The sequence below is a fragment of the Octopus sinensis genome, linkage group LG5 (assembly GCF_006345805.1).
Source record: "Octopus sinensis linkage group LG5, ASM634580v1, whole genome shotgun sequence".
Taxonomy (NCBI): domain Eukaryota; kingdom Metazoa; phylum Mollusca; class Cephalopoda; order Octopoda; family Octopodidae; genus Octopus; species Octopus sinensis.
Genome location: NC_043001.1, coordinates 94,918,859 through 94,940,193, shown reverse-complemented (window position 1 = coordinate 94,940,193; position 21,335 = coordinate 94,918,859).

Below are 21,335 nucleotides of genomic sequence, written 5' to 3'. Positions count from 1 at the left end.
ATTGTTATCACTATCGATATCAAGATATTACTTTGTATTTCGCATTTTATGTGTAGATGTATATATATAGATGTACATGTAATATGTACACATATATATACACATATATACATGCACTAGCACTATGACCCGGCTACGAAGGGTCTTTAATGCTAGTACATATATATATATATATATATATATATATATTATATATATATATATATATATATATATATATATATTGATATGTGTATCTGTGTGTTTATGTTGTACTTGAGTTTATTTATGTATATATATGTATGTACGTACCTAAGTAGCTGTGTGCATCATATAGATCTTTGTCAAATACAGACTTTTCACGCTTTCCACTTATCAATTCCGTTTCCATTACAGGAAAATAGATAACCATTTTAAAATGTATCATGATTTTGAATTCGCAACTTAATTACAATATTTCGTTTATTTTTGTTGCTGTTGTTGTTATTCTTTTCTTATTTGCTCTTGCACTAAAGATTTCTAAGTGATAATGTAGCAGATTTAGGATACCGAATATCTATAAAGTGTGACACTATTTGTATGCCATCATTTTATCATCTCAGATACTGTAAACTAAGCATAAACAGATGTTCATTAATATGCATTTTATAGTGTTGTTACATCTTAACTAATCTTGCTACTTGACGTTCTGATTTGTGTGCAGCTCCTAATAGCCACAGGTTCCATAATGAATACAACATCATCAATGAAATGATGCATTTTTGACATCATTATATAGAAAAAAAGCATTTTTATATTATTCGTTAAAATTTTACACATGCCTTACTTGGGGTTCGGGGAGTGTCATCGGCAAAAATATGTTAAGCCCTCGTTTTGATATAATTAAAAATGTAAACTAATTTTTGCCCCATGAAATCTTCATTGATTGGACAAATTGCTGAAAGACAAAAGGAAGCTGGAAGGTGAAGAAATATAAATTTAAGTATTAGTTGGATTAGTTAGGTCATGACATCGCCGTAATTATTGAATAATTTGTATCGTATAGTACGTACAAGACGCATAATTATCAAAAAGAGAAAGAAAAAATATCATTGGAAATATTGATATCCCATAAAAATCTATGAATATAGATAAAGTACAAAATAAATATGATCGATACTGTATTGGTATCGAAGTCATATATCCAGAAACCTACATGTGTGTTAATTTCAGAATATTTGGAAACTGAGTTATTTACGGTCTGTGATTTGTTATTAAGCTGCTTTCTTTACGAGGTGAAAGTTTAATTTTATTTCATTTATGTTGTAATCGCTTATTTTGAACTTTTTAAATATATTTTGTTTGAGCTCATATTATAGACAAGAGCTGTGCACAAGATGATAATCTGAAATTTGGAAACAGAGATGCGAATGCTTTGTTCTATCTAGCATATAACCTACATGCGTTGTACTTATGAATATTATTCATAGTATATATTATCGGCATTTTCTGTAGGGCATACAGTCTATATTCTTCTATATGTTACATGTATTCTTCCTTGCCCTGTGAAAGTTTTATTTGTATAAAGAAAATCAATTATTTATTTTCTATAAATGACAGTGAAATATTTCGGAGCGGCATTATTCTAGTATATATTTCCAATAAGGGTTTACAATCACTCTCATTAAAGAAAAAATACGATGAGATATCAAAGCAGTAAACGTTTCATATATTGCCGTACAGTTTAGCTATTATATTGTGTGATTTTTCAGATAATAAAGAATAGTGTAGTATTTGTAGTACCGTTACATATTATGAGAACAAATGCAAATTTGTTCATAAATGTTGGCATAGTGTTGATTTATTTGAAGAGTTTTGGCTGACTTGCAACTACATACATGAAGAATATTGTCCGACATACAGAAGAGTTGCGCCGACAGAAGCTTTTATAAAGTGATTCCTTCTGTACAACGCGCAAGTCTTGTTGCTTACATAAAATGAAAGAACATGGTGATCAGCCTAAATTTCCAACGTGGTATTTTCTACAAACAATGATTTCATTGAAAAACCCAGTTCGAACGGTTTTCTTATATTTGTATTCGAAGATATTTGATAAGAATATCAGAAGCCAATTTTGTTGTCATTTTACTTCTTGGTCTGGAATAACCCAACGAAATAACACGATTTTTTGCCTTTCATTTAATTCTATTATCTTCAATCAAATAGTAAACTAATCAGTTAGAAGAATAATCAATTATTTATTCAATCATTTGCTGAATCAATGAGCTAGTTTGTTCTTGAATGATTTTGTATATATTTGCGATTTCATCAATGACGTGCCGGCAGAAATTCTAATTCTACCACAATCGACATACCCTGTGATTTGTCGGAAGCGTTATAGAATCTAGAATGCGTTTGTAAATATGTTTGCTAGAAAAGAGCATGGGCATGGAACGGTGGCGAACTGACACTACCGTAAGTACGGTGGAGACAGCTATTCACAGCATACATTCCTGTTTTGCTCTCTGAGTTCAAGTTATGCAATGGTCGAATTTGCCTTTCATCATTTCGTTTCGACGTACTTCATTAAATTCGGTTTGAATTGACTAAATTCCTCTTCGAAAATGTCATGCATTGTATGTATAGCAGCGAGACAAGGCGTGTGCACGTGATGGGACAGAGGGTTTATGTTTGCGAGGTCGTAAGTTGTTTAGTTCTAACGGTCTGTTTTTGATATTTCTTGATGTCAGCGATTTCATAATCATGGAACTTGATATTGTTAGGTAAGACTTTCTATATTCTCGAACATGCATATGCACAAACACAAGCAAACAGACCTACACATGTGCATACATAAATATATGTATTGATATAGAGCAATTTTTGTTGACATGCGATGGAGGGAAAATATATTCATTTCAAAAATTATAATCAATATCCACAAAGCAAGAACACATAAAATCAGAGAATCACAAGGTATAAATAGACTATTTATAAATAATGGTCATTACATGTTCAGTTATTATTGTAAAAACGACTTTTCCAATATTCATTGTTGGTTCATTTATTGATCGATTTTATCAATCAGTCCATAGATCAGCTGATAAAAGTTGATTGACCTTAAAGTATCAATGCTTTCGTCGTCAGAGTCAGAACATTCTAATGGAAAAGAAAGTAGAAGACCGACAGATGGACGATACAGACGTATACTTGTGTATGCGTATGTGTGTGTGCGTGTCTGTGTGTGCGTGTGTTTTATGTATATGTGCAACTTTCAGTCTGGGATGACCTGCGTGTATGATATATAATACTTTTACATATTTCCATGGTTTCCTAAAGACTTTTCTAACGAATAATAATGTCTTCATAAATATTTGTCCGATGGACTTTTACCACATCCTACGTCCCATTATATTATTGTCATAGGTGTTTTATGATGTTGTTCTCGTGCTTTAATTTTATATATCATGTTATAGGTCTCACATTCTTTGGCACAAAGCCAGCAATTTCGTGCTATATGTTAAGTCCATTACGTCGACCCCAGCGATCAGCTGATACTACAAATGTCAAAGCTGGATGGATGAAAGACGGTCGAATGGAATTTTAACTCTGAACGTAAAGAGAGATAAAATGCCGCAAAATATTTTAACCGGCGTTTTACTAAGAATAACAATAATATATACATGCATACATACATACTTACATGCATGTGTGAAGGGATAATTGATAGTTGAAATATAGTGCCAGTTTACATCACTTACATAAAAAGAAATTGTTTTAAAAAATAGAGGCGAAACAAAAGATTTTTTATGACAAAAAACGCTTTCCGCCAAGTTAGTGTGGTACTTCCTCCTCTATGTATCTATTATTGTGTATGCTACATATTTCAATTTGTGCATGGATTTAGGCTCATTAACATATGATTATGTTTAAATATATTTGATCTGAATTGGCCATGTGCCTACTTTCAAACCAATATATTTTATCTCTAGGAAATACAGAACTTTTTATTTATTCCAGTCGAAAATTTAGCTCGTTATTTATATGATTCGAGGCCATATTTATTGCAAAACAAATATACATCCTTCAAACGCTTATTGTATTAACAAAAACAGAAGTCTTTGTTTCTCTGCGAATTAGTACACAAGAAATACTGTTGCAACTAACTCCAAGAAGAGTTTCTTCTTAGAATTGTTGCCACATTTATTGTTCATATATTTCAAGAAGGACTGTCTATAATCTTGCTTGTCTGTTATGTATGCTTTCTGAATATCGGAGACAGACACATAATTATTACGTTACTAATCAAGTCAGTCATTTCTACCTGATATTAGGTACTTGTTATTAATGAAAATTATAGTTTATCATTGGATGATATTTATTTTCAAATGTATTAGTCACATCAACATTGTTAATAGAAAGCTTGTATCAAGTCAGACACCAAAATGAAGAAAAGTTATCCCAAAGTATATAGTATTAGGATATAAATGAACATATTTTCCCAGGTTTTGTTTCCTCAACTTTGTTAAATTTATAAGCCCTTGCCGCTTATACTTGAAAATATGTTAATTCAGTCTAATGTATTATTAACCTACGTTTTACACACTGATTTGTTAATATTATTCCTGCAGTCGACGTACTTAGAACTAAAGATTTGGAATTATATTAAACTGAAATTGACTTGCTGTCTGTTGAAGTCTCATACATATAATTTAATTAAAAACATTTCTGAATTTGTAAATTAACATCATCCTTTTACAATATTTCTTGGGAAATTACAATACCCTATGAAGTGGTTTTATAAATGAAAAGTTAAAATTTCATGATGCATATCTTTTTACATGCTTTCACTGACATGTCGTTGTATAATAGTTTGTACATATGCTCACATACATGAACAAATACGTTCAGTATGGATGTGTTTTCCAATCTCACTAGATATCTGAAATGCATGAGAAAGAAAGGAAATTAAATCAAGGTAAGCAATAACTTCCATTTACATATGCAGTTATATGTTCATTATATTGTCATGCCATAGGGCCCACTGTCATGTATAGAAATTTTATAATTTCAGATTTACTATGAAAATCATTAGAAATAGATTATTAAAGGACTATACCATATACTCGAAAATGTCATCTATATTTTAATAATCGGTGCAGTTGGTAGGTAAGGGTTATCATGCAACAGTGCTATCCTCTTATAGCTACTGTGAAACCTGTATACTAAATATGTTTCATAGTAGCTATATACATGATAAATCTCTCAGATCGTATATGTCGTCAAGTGTTATATTTAAATTTGATACGATACAAATTATGCCACAGAGGAATCTCAATATCAATTTTATGTATATATATATATGAGATAGCTAAGGAATTCATATATATGAAAAGTCTGATACTGAAGCGGCCGTCTCCGAGATAGTTTCTTTGGAGATGCAGTGTATTAAAAATATAAAATAATTCCAAGTTAGACGAAGCGAAATCATCCCGGTAGCAGCGCAAATGTGACACATGCATTACGATGTTTTTTGCAGTATGACAATTCCACGTTTTCTGGTCAATTCAGACACAAATAGCACCGGACGATTTGAAGTACATAGAAAGGATGAGTAAAGAATTCACTTGCTTTGCAAACGACACGTAAGAAAGAAATATCGGGAAAGGTTAACTCGATGAGATAGGATAAAGGAAATAATGTGGAGCTTGCTCTCCCATAATCTCTGTTTCTCACTGCCTCACTTTTCCCCCTCCCTTCCTTTTCCGGTTTTCTGCATATATATATATATATATATATATATATATAGATATATATATATATATATATATAGGTATATATATATAATATGTATATATATATATAGATATATATATATGATATATATATATATAATATATATATATATATATATATTATATTATATATATATATATATATGTATATAATGTATATATGTATATATATGTATATATATGTAATATATATGTATATATATATATATATATGTATATAATGTATATATATGTATATATATATATATATGGTATATATGTATATATGATATATATATAATATGTATATATATATATATGTATATTATATATATATATGTATATATATATATATATGTATCTATATATATATATGTATATATATGATATATATATATGTATAATATATATATATGTATATATATATATATATGTATATATATATATATATGATATATATATATATATTGTATATATATATATATGTAATATATGTATATATATATATGTAATATATGTATATATATATATGTATATATGTATATATATATAATATATATATATATATATATATATATATATAATATATATATTATAGAAATATGTTTCAAAAGAAAATAGAAACTACAAATGGAAGAAGGTGTGTATTCAAAACCAATGAACAGCAATTGACAGAACCGGTATGACTTTGAATCCCTAGTTGTCTTAATTCTACCCCAGTTCATCTAATGGTATATATTTATCGTTACTTTTCATAAAATGCTTTATTCTTTTATACTTTTTATATCCAGTGTGCATTACATACATATATATATATATATATAGACAGGCGAAAAATCAGAGAATACTCATCAGTTCTCACTCATGATCTCTTCTGGGACAGTTTTGTTTGATGTAGCAGAAATATATTGTATTTTAAAATGTTAGGTCAATAAAAGGATTCTTTCCAAGATTTCCACTACTGCCGCTGAATATGTCATGTAGGGTAGTATATATTTCAGGAACAATGGAAACACATTCTAAGACATAATTACCGTAGTAATTATTCGTAAAAATAATTGTTCACGCTAACAACCCCAAAAGCGTTGATTCTATATCATTCATGAACGATATATTTGTAACAAAGAAGATGCTATGAAGCTAAGTATGACGAAGTCTTTCCCTGTCAACCTAGTCTATATCTTACGACTACAATATTGATTTATAAATGCAGATCTTCTATCTAATTGAAAACCTATTTAGGAACAGACGGATTTGATATCGAAATTAAATTTTTTAATAGATGTCGTTATTACAAGAAAAAAAGAAAGAAAGAAGGAGGTGAGCTGACAGAATCGTCACCGCACCGGACAAAATGCTTTGCTTTTCAGTCTTTCGGAGTCAATAAAATAAGCACCAGTTGAGAACTGTAGTTGATGTAATCGACTAATCCCTTCGATTGTTGTCCTTGTACCAAAAATAAATTCATTATTAAAAGAAAGAAACTATATCGCTAGCAAGATTAATACTTAGTTTCATCATTCCATGGTCGATAAAATAAGCACGACTAGAGAGGTGGAGACCGGAGCAATCGACTTACGCTGTCTTCCTCCGATATACTTAGAACGTTGATTTGACCAAAACTGAAGCCTCGAACAGTTTATACACCTCATTCAGTTACGACATTTAACGTTCTTTCCTACTACAGGTACAAGCATGTTGGTAACGAGTCTGCAAGGTCGCCTCTTTATAATAATCAATTATATTGATATCAAAATAGGAACTATGCATAATTTGTCGATCTTGGCATTTATAATTAAGATAGTTAATGCAGGCAAGTTTTCAACCAGTCTTTCTTGCAGAATTATAGAGCATGTCTTAAAAGATCATGTCTGATTGAATCATTCATATTGCATTTACTAATACGACTAACCGGATTTTAAAAAGCAGTTTTTAATTTTTTTTTTATTTCTGTTGTAAAGAGACAAGTCTTTTGCAGGAGTATATTTGAACTAATAATTCTGTGATACATTATTGCATCACATCATTGTGAATTCAAATTCAGAGGTGCGTTTAGATTATTAAATAAATATATTTAAGGTGCATTCAGTAAGATCTAGTGAAAATAGAAGTATTTTCAAATCAAAATTATATTATTAATAGTATTTCCTGCTGTTTTACAGTTTTTAACGGACACCAGCAAATATGGGATTCGAGAGCATCTGTGCAAAGTTAAAAAAGGTAGCTTAGCTAGTCAGTCTTTTAGTTCAATACACTATATTTTAGATATTTCTTCAACTTTACGAGTTACAAAATATTGGTATTCAAATGTTGTTGACTGAGAAGAAAGGATTATTCCCAACAAAATTATATTCATTATTTGTGAATGTTATTACAAAGAATACAATCTTTGTTTCTTTTATGACATTTGCTCCACATTATTTTCTTTTCCCTCTCTCATTTAGTTAACCTCTCTCGATATTTGTATTGATCAGTTTCTAGAAATTTTCTCTCTGTTTCTCTGTCCCTCTCTCACTTTCTCTCTCTCATTGTCTCTGTTTCTCAGTGATCACTGTCACCCTCCCCTCCTTTTCCGATTTTCTGCATATAATCATATTTTGATACTATTTCTTTAGATATGCCTATACGTTATCTCTTATTCAAGCCAGGAGGCACGATTCAAAATCATATAGTGGTAAATACGTGACCAATCATTATAAACTCTATTCTTTTGCATATTCCATTCGAAATAGAAAATTATATAAAATTGATACACAATACGCAAAGTCGATTGCATTTGTCCATAATCTTCCCATTTCCTACAAAATATAATATTCGATAAATTAGTTCCTCAATGTGGGTGGCATACATACATAATTTCCGTTGTTATTCTTACATTCTAACAGCCGGTATTGTTGTCGTTCATTTTACAGAAAGCATTAAATCATTTGTTCAGTTTAAATAATTCAAAATATAATAACGGAAACTATGAAGGAAGCGTCACTGAATATTATTTTATTATTATAATTTTTTTAAAACATTCGCTCTCAAAACAGGAACCTTTTGAAGAATATGCGTTAATTTTAGTTCTAAAGAGTTGATTGTGAATGGTTGCATTACAATTTGACAATAAGGAAGTGATGATTAAATTTTAAAGTATTTTTATCGAATTGAAAATTGTTTCGGAATTTTATGAAATTCTGTTTATACCATGTAAAATAGAAGAGTAATGGAAATAATTTGTTATATGTGTATCAATGTTTCAAGGAAAGAAAGCACATACTGAGTGGTTATATGAAAAATCCAGACCAGAAATATTAGCTTACCTCTATGTCCGAGGAAAATGAATTAGTTGATTTGGGAGCTTCACACTCAGTGTAGTATGGCTAATATATATATATATATATATATATAATATATATATATATATATATGTGTGTGTGTGTGTGGGTGTGTGTGTGTGTGGTGTGTGTGTGTATGTGTGTGTGTGTGTGTGTGTACGTATGTATAGTGTATGTATGTATTTAGGTAAACTTGAGATTATTATTTTGTAATTATGTTAAGAATAACTAAAGAATATTCATTGTTAGTGAAATTAAAGCATAGTCTACTTTACAGCAAAATTCCAATGAACACGAGATTAGTATAAAATGTTTAAAGGTTACATACACACAAACACACACACACACAAACACACACACACACAAACACACACACACACAAACACACACACACACACACACATATATATATATATATATATGTATATATTGTACACATGGTGATGAAAGGAGGGAGAGACGATTAAATATGTATACAACACTTCCTGTGTTGGCTGTTCCACGTCACACTAACATCATGGATGACAAATCCGAGCACTTCAGAAACTGTTACATAGTCATATGTACTACACATATGTGTACATATCTGCATACATATATAATATATAAATCATTACGTATGTATGTATGTATGTATGTATATATATATATCATCATCATTGTTCGACCGTGGTCGAGACAATGGAATTTACTATGTTACGCCAGACTTCACGGTCCATCATAGCATTACGGAGGTCCTGTTGCTGGATGCCTGTATCCCTGGAGATTACATCAGGGTAGGAGAGTGTGCGCCCTCTGGTATTGCGAGTAGATGGCTTCCAGAGGAGAAGAGTAGAAATTACTTCTTTTTCAGCTCTACAACAATGTCCAGCAAACTGGACTCTCCTACCTTTCACAAGAGATGACACAGGTGGTAATTTCCCATATATTTGCATTTTGGTTGGATGGCACTTCCACGAGAGATTTTGAGCTCTCATAAGGAGGCGAGTGTAGGTTCCATCCACCGCCTCTCAAGCTTCTTTGATAACGTCCGGTTTCTGAGCCATATAGTAGAATATATATATATATATATATATATATATAATATATATATATATAATATATATATATATACATTCATGCATAAACGTTGATATATATATGCATACACACATACAGGTACGCGCATACCGACAAACACACAGACACACACACATATATATGTGTAGAAGTAGGAATGTATATAGTGTTGTACATCAATATTTATATTATTTTGAAATATATTTTCCAGAGAAAACTAACGTCCAGCTATGATATTCGTCTATCTAATTACACATACTCTTTTACTATTTTACTTGTTTCAGTCATTTGACTGCGGCCATGCTGGAGCACCACCATTAGTCGAGCAAATCGACCCCGGGACTTATTCTTTGTAAGCCCAGTACTTATTATATCTGTCTCTTTTGCCGGACCGCTAAGTGACGGGGACGTAATCACACCAGCATCGGTTGTCAAGCAATGCTAGGGGGACAAACACACAGACACACAAACACACACACATATATGTATATACATATATACGACAGGCTTCTTTCAGTTTCCGTCTACCAAATCCACTCACAAGGCATTGGTCGGCCCGGGGCTATAGCAGAAGACACTTGCCGAAGGTTCCACGCAGTGGGACTGAACCCGGAACCATGTGGTTGGTTCGCAAGCTACTTACCACACAGTCACTCCTGTTTATATTAATATTTCATTATATTTTACGCATATTATTTCATGTAAACGTTTCAATTTCTACATTAAAATTCAGGCATTATAGAATTCAACTGAATCTCATTCAAAGTATATATTTGAATAACGCATTTTTCGGTCTTTGAAAGACTGGAAGAGTCCATGTATATTTATCGTATAAATCATTTTGATCAACAAATAAATAAATTTGATCAACAACGGGCATTTCACATATATTTCCAAACAAAACCTTTTGCGAAAATGATATGTATTTCACTGTCATAGTATTCTGTAATCATTATGCACATCGCGTGGCGTATGAGGATAAACGTTTTTCATTGAAGTCAATGATCTCAATTTCGTGATATAGAGTGATACACTTACTTATAAGATATAAAGGCATTATTTCATAATTAACTATTGTCGACAAAAAAGGTTAAGAACACTAGCTTATATACTCCTAATGTACTAATAGTTCCCTAGTGAAAGAAGAATAATCATGAACAATCACTTCGCCAATACATGATTCCAAAATTATAATTTCAACATTTATCGTGTTAGTACTTATTGTTGGTGCTAATTGAACTCGGGCCGATAGTGTTACTTATTCACTTCACATTTAGAATCTCATGGAATTTAGAAAACGAATTACTTTTCTAATTAGTGTGCACATTTTTACGGGACATTCAACTTCCTTAATTCAATTTACACAATTTTCACAAATTAGAATATACTACTACTTCTACAAACATACTCACAAACACACACACACCACAGACGGACACACAAAAGAAAAACACACAACCACACGCACACAGAAACACACACACACGCGCGGACACACACTCGCACACATGCGCGCGCGCCCACATACACATATATAAATATACGAGGTCTGAGCACACACCACACATGCACACACAAAAATACACAGGGACACACAGACACACATATATATATATATATATAAATATACGAGGTCTGAGCAATAAGTATTCAGGCATTTGCAATAGCAAGAAAGCTAAAGCAAGCAGAGTAAAGTCGCTTAGCATAGATTGGTCTCGATCTCTGCTGTGCATGCACAGTAAGTTTTAACTTTCTTCCTCGTTTTCCCTGTTTACAGCAATGCTTGGACCTAACCTTTGTAACGTGTGACCATCGCATTGACAATGGCAGAAAAAAATATTCTCATTTTAGAAAATAAACTATGAAAATGTTCAACTACGCAAAGCAGAAGAAGAATTTATAAAAATTCTAAATCCGAACGTAAAACCAAAATGACCAACACTCCATATAATAAACAATCGTCAAAGAATAACTATGACACAAACCCAAAATCGGAAGATAAACCGGAAGTAATACGACCACTACCACAAAAATATCAACTTCCTCTTTAAGAACACGTGTGTTTGGAAAAGTGTAACAAAAGAGCTCCCACACGAGTAAAAAATCTTCTTCCCCAAAAATGTTAGTAACATTCCCATAAAAGATTTCGTAAAATCTTTTAAAATAATAAGTTCCTTTTAAAAAATCCTGTTTACACTTCAAATGCTGTTCAGCACTCCCTCGACTATCGCAGGTGATACATTCCAAACAACCCCACTCGACAGGTGAAAATAAGCGAAGTAGAAACTGTACTGTCTATTTCTTTAATTATTTTTTATGAGTTGTATATATTTATTTTATTTTAAATGTAAAAAATACCACGGGGGAATCGACGAAAGCTTAAATAATAAACTGACATAGGTGTACTTCAATCAGTTCACCGTCATATGGCGAGAGATTACTCTTTCAAATAATTAAACAGACATGCATATATATATATATACACATACATATATATATATATATATATATATATATATATATATATATATATATATATATATATATATATAATACTGGAGTAAACAAAAAATGTGAAACAAGGTGGAAAAAAAGAGTACTCAATACCAGTGGTAGAGTAAAATATTTTATTTAAAGCAGCAGAAAATTCACCAAAATCTGTTACTCTGAGTTTCTCCTTGCCGTTCATCAGACAGTTTTTGTCTGATGAACGGCTACGAGAAACTCAGAGTAACAGATGTTGTTGAATTTTCTGCTGCTTTAAATAAAGTATATATACACATACAGATATATATAATTCCACCCATATTGAGACCGCATGGCAGCACTTTGAGAACATTGTCACCTATACATACTCTAAACACGCTCCCACGAAATCTACTAACACAAACAAAAACCGGCTCGCTAAAACGAAAAAAACACTCATCAGGCGCATCAAAAGACTCAAGAAAAAAATCAACCTATTAAAATATACCCACATACAACATCCAAATTCAACAACAATTCAAAGGCTAGAGCTGGAAAAACTTCATCTGCAGACCGACATGAAAATCTCCATTGAAAATCAAAGAGCTGTGGAGAAACAGTGGGTAATGAAAAACATCAAACAGAACCTAAAAGCGTTCTATTCTTATGCAAATAAGCATAGAACCACTGTCTCACCCATTATGCCATTGACTGATGATAACGGCTTTCCCCAACACGATGCTAAAGAAATGGCGGAAATACTGCAGAAACAATACTGCTCTGTCTTTAGTGTTCTCACTGATATTGACGTAAGAGAAGTGAACGAAGTTGACTCCCAACATAAAATCTCAGACATAACTTTCACTGCCACTAACATCATAGCAGCAATAAATGAGGTCAAATACTATTCTGCTGTAGCCCCTGATAGATTCGCCGCTAGTCTCCTGAAAGAATGTAGACACCAACTTGCACTCCCTCTGACGAACCTCTGGAGAAATTCGTTAGACGCAGGTTATATACCGAAACAGTTTCTATCCCAGTCGGTCATCCCAGTTTTCAAACAGGGAAACATATCCCTCGCAGTCAACTATCGCCCAATCTCACTCACATCCCACATCATTAAAGTGTTTGAAAAAGTGTTAAGATCAAGGATAGCTGACTTCCTAAAGACCCACAAGCTCCTAATTGCAAATCAGCATGGCTTTCGCTGAGGCAGGGACTGTCTAACACAGCTCTTACACCACATTGAAGATATACTCAAAGCCTTCGGAACAGGTTCGAACTCTGATGTCATATATCTTGACTTCAGTAAAGCGTTCGTCAGGGTAGACCTACTCTCAAAATTGGTAACTGTTGGAATATGTGGAAAAGTTCTACACTGGATTAAGTGTTTCCTGGCGAATAGAACACAACATGCTGTAGTTGATGGAGTCCACTCTAGCCCAGGAAAAGTCACCAGCGGTGTCCCCCAGGGGACTGTCTTGGGTACGCTACTCTTTACAATTTACATAAACGATTTTTCCAGTGTCGTACATTACTGCAAAGTGAAAATATTTGCTGATGACACTAAGCTCCAGCAAATCGTCAATGAAGAAGTAGACCGAACTCAACTCCAGTCTGATCTATATGCTGTGAGTCAATGGGCAGACAGAAACAAAATGCAACTGAATGAGGGGAAATTTGAGCTGATGCATTTTGGAAGAAATTCCTCACTAAAACAGCCATACTCTCTTCTTTCAGGGGAACCGCTCACAGCCTCTTACAATGTCAGAGACCTGGGTGTAATTATTGATGACGATCTCAGTTGGAGCGCACACATCAACAAGAAGGTCGATATAGCTCGTAGGATGAGTTCCTGGATCTTAAGAACTTTCCGGTCCAGAGAATAAGGTGTCATCATACCACTTTTTTCCTCCTTTGTACGGCCACACCTTGAATACTGCTGCCCACTGTGGTCTCTCCATACAAGACAACACATCTTGAATGGACCATAAACAAAACTTGACTTAAACAGGATTCAAATAATCCTATCAGGTGTGTGCTATTAAGTTAGAATGGTCTGGACCAATCTTTGGTCGAAACATATTAGTTTATCTAAGTCTAAGTTTATATATATATATATATATAATATATATATATATATATATATAGATATATATATATATATATATATAGTATATATATATATATAATAGAGAAGGGGTGCTGCCAGTTTGACTCCAAACGACGCAAAGGGGAAGGTACAATTGTAATTCCTGATATTACTACGGATGAAACGGACTCTTGATCGCTTCCTTGAAATAAATCTTTTAGTTTCTCTACATATGATTGCAATACAGGCACATTTTATTTTCCATTGATGCAACGACTGTTATTTTCATTTTAAAATCTAAGCGTACCACAGTATTCACACATAATGCTCATTTATCATATGTTAAATTGTTCAAATTAATTAACAATAGCGCTTTTCAGCACTGGCCTATGTTTTCTCACACGCTGTCGTTGCATCTGATGCCGCCTTAAATTGTCAATTTCACCAGCATTCCATATTTTGTTTAAAAACTCTTTCTCGATACCTCCGCCTTTGGTTTTGCGGATAAAAAACACTATCATGTCGATTCAGGTTTTCTACTCTTTGCTGAAATATGTTTCTCTGCTGCTGCTTGTGGTACTGTGTACTCTGTCCCTCATTCATATTGTCCCTACTTTGCCGTGATAAGTTTCTCTGCTACTCGTGGTACAATGCAGGCTTTTTCTCAGTCATATTTCCTCGTCTTATTTGTCTCCTATTTTGCTGCAGATGTTCCTCGCGTTATTCACCCTCCATTGACGCTCGTCTCAGCTGCTGGCGTTGCTTGTCTCTATCTGGGTCTTTCTGTACTTGCTCTTCCATTATCCACTGCTTGTACATCGTCCTCCTCGCGCGAGCAGCCTCCAGCATTTCTTGCCGGTTCATGATGAATGCAATTTATAAGCACCAAAGAAGTACAAGTTAATATGTATACAAAACTCGGAAAAAAAGTTGACCAAAATGGACTGTTCTAGGCTATTTGAATCTTTTATGCTTCACTCAAAACATGTCTCAAAATCTGGACCACCATCTATTATTCCTTTATCATCTTTTCTTCTTTCTTTCTTTCTTTCTTTCGTCTTTACTCCGCCAGTCCTTTCACACATACCATTTTCTTCCTCCTAACATATTTATCTATGCCATTCTGAAAATTTCATTTACAATACCATCTTACTTTGAATGAACACCACATGGATCTAGTACCTGCACACTATGAATTTCTAATAAAAAAATTATGAACTGCTATCAGGAGCCGTTTTACCCGTTCTACACAACACATTCCTTGGATAATGGAACAGTAACTTATAAGTTTAGTTGTTATTCATATATTTCCTTTTATACGTTTCATTTTTCTTTTTTTCCATTTATACATCCTATATCTCACCATTTCCAAAATAACTTCTTCTATTGAACTCTACAATTTCTTTCTATTTCACTCTCTCATATCGTCTCTGATGATCTCCATTCTCTTTATAAAATGTCCTAGAAATTTCAAACTGCCTTGGCTTTGTCATCTCATGTATATGTATACATATATATATATATATATATATATATATATATATATATATATGTGTGTGTGTGTGTGTGTGTGTGTGTGTATGCTTATATATATATATATATATATATAGTAACAGTATTAATAAAATACAAGATGGAATGTGTTATAGACTTTATTTGTCCCTACTAAAGTCTATTACACATTGCATCTCCTATTTTATTAATACTGTTAGCCCAACCGCCCCTTTTCAGTTCCTGCAATAAATCTACGGATTATGTAGATATATATATATATATGTATGTATGTGTGTGTCTGTGTGTGTATATTTTATGTATTTGTGTCTGTGTGTCCATTATGAAGATGTCAAGATTCTGTTTAGTATATATTTACGAGGGCGTGTTGCATGTGCCAATGTGTGCGTGTGTGTTTCCACTTATTTAGTATGGAGGTGCTTTAGCAGATACAGGTGTATATAATTATAAAAGTACCAAAAGGTTATCGCAAGAAATGATTAAGGAATTAATCAACTCAGTCTTAATGGAACCCCTAATTCAATTCAAGTATATCAATTCATCCACACCTCGACTCTTCAGAGATATTCTAGGTGTAATGCTAAGGAGACAACAATTACTATTTCAGTGTAAACTACCACCATTAAATTGTATATCTATGTATATCAAATCTCGTACAGGCTTGTTTACCCGTGGGTATTCTTATTTAGAATGGAGAGACTTGGTGATTCTTAACATAATTCTCACGCTAATGTAAAACCCACAAGCAAATATTTATATGTATAAATGTATGTATATATATATATACATATATATATATATATATATTATATTATTATATATATAATATATAGATATATATATATAATATATATATATAATATATATATAATATATATATATATATATATATATATATTATATAATATATATTAAAAGACCTCGAACCCACAAAAAGACAGAAAGAGACAGACAGAAAAAAGGATATGTCCCTTGTATTTGAAGCCATGCCAATATTATTTTTAAATACTTTCCATTTAATTATTCCAAAATTTAATTGTTCTATTTAAACGAGTTATTTCTCTGATATATAAAAAAAAACAATTTCGTTATAACTGCCACAAAAGGTATATCTTCCATCGCGAAAAAGTACAAAGAACTGTCAGCTGGAGGGAGGAGGAATTGTCGGAGGTTATTGAGAGAGGTTTTCGGAGGTTGGCGAAGAGGTTTTCAGAGGTTAGCGAGAGATGTTGACGGGGTTGGTGAGAGAGGATATGGAAGGGAGAGGCATATTTGTTCCAACACTTCAATCTTGCAGAGCTTCGTGATGGACAATATATTTCGTTTTGCTGTAGGATGCATAGGTGAATAAATTTTCCGGATTTCCAACTCTGGAGCATCCGGCATAGAGCTGTCCGTGAGAAAAATAGGAGGCTCAGTTTTACCATACGAGAATAGTTACGGGAGTCTAGCGACATATCGTTAACTCGGGCATCACTAAAGGAAGGTTGATTTCAGAGGAAAAAGGGGTAGCCTTTGTGTGTGTGTGAGAGAGAGAGAGAGAGAGAGAAGAGTTTAAAGAGATAATCCTGGCGGCTATCCCTTTTTTCTCTGAAGTCGGTTTCAGATGACGGATAAACTCATTGAGGACTGCATAGTTCCGAATTATAAGTAATAGAATTAATAATGGAAAAGAGAATGGGGATTTTTCACATCAATAATTTTTCTAAACAGTTATTTACAACCTTCTCTACTTGAATTACACGTGTTCCAGCTGAATCACACACAACACACACACACACACACACACACACACACAGACACACACACAGACACACACACACACAGACAGACACACACACACACACACACACAAACATATATATATATATGTAATTTAGTTTCAGTTCGATTGGGTACTTTAATTGAGGCAACTTGTAAGGACGAACTTACTTGCTCACTCAGACAATATTACATGAGTATATTTTCCACCGAATATCCATGTAGTGTATGCATATGGCACAATCTAGCTTAGTGAATAAATTCGATCTTGTTTGTACAGACTTGTAATTTATATAAACGTTATTTCCATATACTTCCGAAGTGCAGATTCCAGGGTAAGTGAGTAAAACATAAATGAGTAAGAAAGATGTCTAAGTCGCTTCTTTTAATTGATCGATGAAAACGTTACATCATTACAATGAAAACCGTTCTCATCAGATGGCCGTATATACTGCAAACATAAAAGACAAGTTAGATATTTTAGAATATCAAATCATTAATGGAGAGCAAGTATTTATAATGATTCCGCTGCAAAATATTTTTGATGATGAACAAAGGACAGTACAGCGACTGACAAACCTGTAATTAGTATAGGCTAGAGTGAGGGAGAATCGATATATGACAGTAGTGACCCGTTGCCTACATGTCGAAGACAATAGTGAGATATAGGCTTCAAAACATCTAAAATTAGATCATTACTTCATTAGAACTTTACATCCGTCTACACCAATACTAAAGGGCAGGCCATGAGGTGGTAAACGAGAATTTTGATTGGGTGGTGAAAAGAGAAAGGAAATAGGTGATAGGGAAATAGGTGATAATAAAGGTTATTTTGACTATCATCTTAAAGGTGAACAGACCGTTAACTGTTAAAAAAATACCTCTGAAAGTATTAAGGTGGGATTTAAATTAAGAGAGAAATAGCAGGAGTAAGTTTGAAACATAGTTTACTTATAGCAAAATATAACTATATAGATAAGCATAGGCTAGAAATAACATACAAATATAACTAAATAAGTGGATAATGTATAATTTAATATATGATGGTATAAGATTGCGACATATAACGAAATTTATGAAAAATATTAAAATTATAAATTACCACAAGATTTTTTATGTTATAAAAACTATTAAAATATAAAGAAATAAAAAAATTTAAAAATAAATATTATATAAGAAAATATTTTTAAAAACATAAAGGATATATATATATATATAATATATATATATATATAGATATATATATACATATATATATACAAATGCGTGAAAATATAAAATATAATATTATTTATAAATATAAAAATTATAATGTGGAATAAAAATATAATAATTTTAGGTTCACAGTACACAGTGGGATATATGAAAAATACTTTAAACTGTCAAATTATTAATAAAACATACAAAAATTATGAAAAGTATATCAAGAGTATATAAAATCTTAAGGCATTCATATATAAAATATAAGATTTATAAAATACACGAGGAACTTTTAAGAAAATATCTGAGAGAAGAATTATAATAAAAACTACAATAAAAATTTATAAAAGAATTGTACTAACGAACTTTATGAAAGTAAGCCAATATAAAATGCTATAACAAGATATATAAAAATGAAATAAGGTTATATAAGCTGTAGAATAAAGAATATATCGTATTAGAATTGTTATATAAATATTTATAGTCAGAATATTAATTGATTATTAATACTAGATTGAAAAAGTCATACGTATAGCAATAGTGACAGTAGTGATGCTGCAGCCTGTATATACAGTGGCATACATATAGGCCTTCATCAAAAGTTTCTGGACAGCACTTAATGTAATTGTACCGTTCAGTAGCGGGTAATTTAGTGTCAGTAGTCGTGTCCATAAAATAATATTGATCTCAATAATGTTATATAAATCCCTACCTTGGTGTGGATCAAAGGATAGTGAAACTTCCATAGCAACTTTAATAATCTTATTGCTTGTTCTGCTTCCTTAATTCCTTTTACAAATTGACTATCACATAACTAATTATTCGCAATCATTATAGCTGAATAATGGAGGTGACTAGTGGTATTTATCCCTTCTCTGTCTCTACTACACTTGGATGTATCAGCATTCATTATATTCATCATTTTTTAACCGGCCTTGATTCTCTCCCTTATTGAATCTGTTGATATGTGTTACATTTCTTCTGTCATTCTTGTGATCATCACTTCTCATCAGCATAATGTAGACATGTTAACGTTTTTGTTTGTTTTTGTTTTGTATTCCACAAACTCTTCCTTGCTAAATTTTACCCTATCACACAAATACGCACGATCACAAAAAGTAGAGGTGATAGAATGACTCACTGTATAATACCGTAATGTACCTCAAAAGTTCTTACAAATTCACCCAAGTTGACTTGGTATATGGCTTCTTCATGCATGTTTGAAATTATGTCTGTATATATGTTAGACATGCTGCAACTTCTAATAAACTTTTCTAATGATTGCTATTATATGCATTCAAGTGCATCCTCATTTCATTTTCCTGCTTTATAATATAACACACGCACACACACATATCAGTATATAACTTCATATATATGTGTGCACATATACATATGTACTTAGCATATTTCTATATAGAATTTTAGTTATGTGTATATTAATATTTGATTTTGTCTGCAAACATACACACACACGCACACACACACGCACACACACGCACACACACACGCACAACACACACGCACAATCATTTGAGATTTACAAACTCATTTACAATTTTTTTTGTGTTATTAATAATGTATATTTCTCCCAGATTATTCCATTAACCAGATCTTTATGTGAGAGTAGGAAAGTATATTAGGATAAAACATAGGAAACTCTGCACTTAGTTTTCAAAAAAATACATAAGCAAATATCATCGCATATTTAGCTATTTTTTCTTAAAATATCTGTATTATATACTCATACGTGTGTATGAACGTACGTATATATATATATATATATAATATATATATATATATATAGATATATATATATATATATATAATATATATATATATTATATATATATATTATATATATATATATATATATCATCAAAATAAGCAACAAGTATATCCGATGTAATGTGGTACAATCGTTTCATGATACTTCATTTTATAAACACTGTAAGTATTACATCAGTTTTAAAATGTCGAGCAATATTCAGCCACTTATAGAAATTTTCCAATCAAACTGATGTAATACTTACAGTGTTTATTACAATTAAGTAGCATGAAACGATTGTTCCACTTTGCGTCGGATATACTTGTTGCTTATTTTGATTATAATCACCCCATGGATTTATATGGATAATACCGTACAAAATGTTGGTGCCTTTGACTTAAGTACCATATTCATCTGAATCTAAA